Genomic DNA, 5,389 nt, shown 5'->3' on the forward strand with positions numbered 1-5,389 from the left:
ATCCAGCCCCCTTAACCACCAGGCCATTGGCTAGCCCCTTATTTATTTTCAAGATGGGGCATATTTTAGTATGTTTCTTCACTGATGAGAGATACCTACATTTATCTTTCAAATACTGCCTTACAAAAGCAGTTCATAAACTGTACATTTTATTCTCTCTCTCACGATAGGTATTTAGATGAAATTAAAATTGCATTTAATAGATGGAAAGTGGTATGCTAACAACCTATACATCATGATTATTTTTTAACTCATGAGGCTATATATGTTTTTGTGTTAGATATTGAAGTGCTATTGCAGATTTCCTGTGCTATGTCTTTTCTTTAGTATTGTGGGTCTGAAAGAATTTATTCTTGTATTTTTGCTGCACTCCTTAAACATATAAGAATTTAAACTATTTATAAATTTTATTTTTCATTTAGTTTTTTAACATAAGTATCAAAGTCATTTGGGAGGAATGTTTGAAAGCTTTTAAGTTGCATATTTAATACTGTTGTTTCTAAATCATTTTATTTGGGGCTAGCATTTTGCATGGTGTTTAAAACACTAGACTTCTACATGGGTCACTGCAGTTTGAGTACCAGAACTGGCAGTTTAAACTTGCATTGGGCATGTATGAATACCTAAAATCCTGACAAGAGAATGAAGGAGGATGGATTGTGGAATAGTGGAGTGGTCAACACTTTGGGATGATTTCTCACTTTCCCTCTCTCTGTCTTTGTCCCTCTCTGGTAACTGCTGCACCCTATAGCAAAAGAAAAAAAAATTATATTTAAACTGGTTGTGTTCACCTCCAATTATTTTTATTTCACAACATTCTCCTTGTTTTAGCTTTTCCATATAATGTGCACATATTCACAAACCTTTGTGAAAACAAAGCGTGCGAAGTCTGTTATTTAGATCTTGTACCATAATGGCAAAGTGCAATGAAATACGTGTGTATCATGTAATAAATATTTAAAGTAAAAAGAATTGTATATTATAATTTATTTATCATTATTATTTTAATTTGGTGCAGGGCATGTGCACACATAGAGGCAGAGAAGAGAAAAAAAGCTGCCAGGTCCAGGACTTGAATCACAGTGAGCCATATAGGAGTCCAGAACTTTAACCACTCCAAGAATCTATTTTTATGTGCAGAATTTTATTCAATAAAAAAGAACAGAATTATCATGGTATGTGAAGGATTTTATAGACTACAACCTACAGAAATTTTTGTATAGTAAATGAAGATACAATAGAAGTAGGAATAGGATACACCTACTAGATTTGTTTAAAAAAGATTAAAAAATAAAAGGCTAAGAATAACAAACAAAAATTACAATAAAAAAGGTGAGAAATGGGCCTCTCTTGGACAGATAAATTTGAAACAGATACAGAAAAAAATACTCATTTACTGTTTCATGTAAAACAGTCCAGAGCCAGCCAGTGGAAAGGTGGTAAAGACTACATGCCAACTTCACAGTTTGAGTCTTAGAGCCAGCTACTTGAAAAGCATTCTGGACACATTTGTGTGCATGTCCAAAATCCTAAGAATCGAGATGGGATTGCACCATGATTCCCTCTCCCCCTCACCCACCTCTCTTAGAATGCTTTCTCTCACTCTCTCTGGCAAGTGCACATGTCCTATAGCAAAATTAAATAAATAAACAAAACATATTCAAATTGTGCAGTTCTTTGTAAATATCCTTAGTGAATAGTTGCTTTATTCCATTTGCCCATTCTTTTTTCTACCGAGACTCTCAATCTCTTCAGTATCTTTACACCAGATAACACTACTTTTATTGCTTAGTAAAATGATAATTGACTTTTATTATTTTTACTGGGCATGAAAGAGTATAACAGAAATTCAAATGTCTCTAAAACTAAGAAAGTTTATTCTCACTTACTATCTCTCAGGACTACCTGAGTCTACAAAGTCTTTTCCCCATCTCCTCTTCAATTAATCACTCCCTGTTAACGGGACAGATTTGTTTATTTCTTGAAACATAATTCATAAAAGGGCTCTATCAAAGTGTAGCCTCAAAATAACATACATATGGGGATTTACAAACCAGAATTTGAGGTTTGATTTCTATGTTTTTTTCAGGGGAAGATAATATGATAATGACAAGTTGCCTGGTATTATTCCTTTGTGATGCTGGGACTAGGGGTGAGAAGAGCATGGTATTAAAATGGCCCCAAGTGGCCAGCAGGTGGCATGATGATTAAGGGTTGGCCCACGTGGCCAACTTTGGTTTAAGTCCTGTACCCAGCAGCTTGAAAAACATGCCAGATGTGTGTGTGTATGGGGGGGGGTGTTCCCAGGAAAATAATGGATGAAAAGATATTGCAGCATGACCATCCCCACAGGGGTAATTTTCACTTTCCTTCTTTCCATTCTCTGTCTCTCTCTAGCAAACACACATGACCTATGCCAAAAAAAAAAAACTTAAAAATAAAAAAGATGGCCCCAATGTACCATAGTGATATGCATGTCTATATACACTATGTGTGTATTTCTGCATGTGCTGCATGTCTGTGTGTGCTTATGTCATTGTGTGTGTGCGTGTGTGTGTGCGTGTTCAGGCATTTAAACAAGACCTTCTTTCAAGTAATGGGACTGAGGCTCATCTTTTCCTAAAGGTGATTCATAATGTAAAGACCAGAATGCAAGACAACACAAGAAAATATAGACTGTTGCATTTCTATTTATGGAACACCTCTACAGACAAGTTCATAAAGTTCAGATGGAACAACATCCATACAGAGAGCATCTTTGTGCTTTTGAGTTTCAGAAACAGACCTTTGTGTTCATCACTGCTCTCACTCCATTTCTCCTCATGCTCTTCTTGCTCATTCCACATATTGACTTTCTTATTCACCTTGAAGATCTGAAAGCTGCAAATCTCTCAGGGTCTTTTCCTTAGCTAGTCCTTCTATCTCACACACTCCTCAAGTAATGCTGTGACTCTTGTTTTGTCTTTGTATGGTCTCTGTTCAGTCATCAGCTTGTCTGCTGGTCTTGCCTAAAATCCCAGTAAGAAAATAAAAATTAAAAAAAAAACACCCCATCTTTTCTTTCTCTTTTACATTCTCTCTTTAACTAAAGAATTATTTATTTTAATTTTATTTATCATCATTATCTTTTAGAGGTTTTTGTTATAGCGCATGTGCGCTAGTCAGAGAGAGTGACAGAGAAGGTGAGAGGAAAAATAAGGAATCACGCCCCAGGGAGATGGCCATACCATAATCCCTCCTCTTCCATTCTCCTGTTGAGATTTTGGTCATGCATGCAGACATGCCTGGCATTAGTTTGAAGCCAATAGGTCTGGGACTCAAACTGTAGTTGGCAAGGTGGGAGTCCAGTGATGTAACCACTATGCTATCTGCTGGCCCCTCATTATTTTTTTAAACATGCAACAGGGTACATACATGGGGGAGAGAGAGACACAGAGAGAGAGAGAGAGTAAGTTACCAGATTCAGGACTTAAACCATAGTCAGCCATATAGGAATCTAGCACCTTAACTACCGCACCGCCTGATGTTCCTTTACCTTGTTTATAGTCATAGGCTTTGTTACTATTTGAGAAAACCATAAAATTTTATTTTTCATTTTATTTTAGTTTCTTTTATACATTCAATTCTTTGTCTGAATTTTGCTGTAGGGACTTTGTTTTTTTTATATTTATTTATTTATTTTATTTCATTTTCTTTTATACATTCAATCACATTATTTAGCTTACAAAGTGAATATTCTCACTTCTGAACATTTCTCCCTTGTCTAGTTGATAAAATTATCTTCAACAGATAATATGACATTTCTTTGTTCCAGTAATGCTTTGCCTCTCTATTTTCCTTTTAAATGTCCTCCCTAAGACTCTCCTCTATCACACACACTATATCAGGTATTCACATCCATTTCCTGTGTTTCTATATCCTTTCGTCAGTTTCTGTCATAGAGTGTAGACACTTGGTACATATTAAGTGGGGACATACGATGCCACTCATTCATAGCCTGGCTTGCTTCACTCAGAAGTAAATTTTCTTTTTTATTTAAATTTTTTTTATCATCATAATCTTCTTTATATTACATTGGATTACATATAACTTTACAGTGTATTACATTGCTTTTTCAAAAGGGAATGCCATGCATGTCAGTCAGTACACAGACATTACTGAAGAAGTAAATTTTCTATATTCATCCACTTTTGGTCAAAAGCCATGGTCTGGTTTTTTCTTTTCTTTTCTTTTCTTTTTTTTTTTTTAAGGCAGAATATTATTCCATAGAGTAAATGTGCCAAAGTTTTTCAATCCATTGTTCTGTTTGTGGGCATTTGGGTTGGCTACATGTCTTAGCAATTCTGAATTGTGCCGCAATAAACATCGATGTGCAAGCACTTTTCCAATAAAGAATTCTTCTGTCATTTGGGTAGATACAAATGAGTGGGATGGCTGGATCATACAGTAGATCTATTTGTAGATTTTTGAGGAATCTCCAAAGTGGCTGGACCAATTTACATTCCCACTAGCATGTAAGAGAGTTCCCCTTTCACCACACCGGACCAGCACTTGTCTCTCTTACTTTCTTTTTTTCTTTTTCTTTTTTTTAAATTTTAGTCCTTCTGAATGGGGTTAGATGGTATCTCATTGTTTTGATCTACATTTCCCTTATGATGAGGGATGTTGAGCATTTTTTCATATGCCTTTTGGCTATATGAATGTCATTCTTAGACTGTGGTTTCAACTCATTCTCCCATCTTTTAATAGGGTTGATCATCTTTTTTCAGAATAGTTGCTTGAGTTCCTTGTGTATTCTGGTTATCAATCCCTTAAGTGATGCATAGTTTACAAAAATATTTTCCCATTCTGAGGGCTATTCAAACTAATTACTGTGTCTTTAGTCATGCAGAAACTTCTTAGTCTGATGTAATCCCACTTGTCTATTTTGGGGGATTATGGGCTGTGCTTTGGGAGTTTTATTTAAGAAGACTTTGCCTAACCCAGTGTCTCCCAGAGTTTCCCTAGGGTTTTCCAGGAGCAATTTTATAGTTGGAGGTCTTAGGTTTAGATTTCTGTCAAAGGTGAGAGGTAGGGGTTCAGATTCATCTTTCTTGAGGTGGAAATCCAGTTTTTCCAGCACTATTTGCTGAAGAGGTTTTCCTTTTCCCACTGGATTGACTGGTACCCACTGTCAAAAATCAGTTGGTACCCACTGTCAAAAATCAGTTGGCTGTATGTTTGGGGATTCATTTCTGTGGTCTCTATTCTATTCCATTGATCTACCTATCTTTTTTTGTGCCAGTACAATACTGTTTTGATTGTTACAGCTTTGTAGTATTTTTTGGGTCAGGGAGTGAGATGTCACTCACTCCACTCCTCTTGTGCAGGACTGCTTTGGCAATATGGG

This window comes from Tupaia chinensis, unplaced genomic scaffold, assembly GCF_000334495.1.
Source record: "Tupaia chinensis unplaced genomic scaffold, TupChi_1.0 Scaffold149482_1, whole genome shotgun sequence".
Taxonomy (NCBI): domain Eukaryota; kingdom Metazoa; phylum Chordata; class Mammalia; order Scandentia; family Tupaiidae; genus Tupaia; species Tupaia belangeri.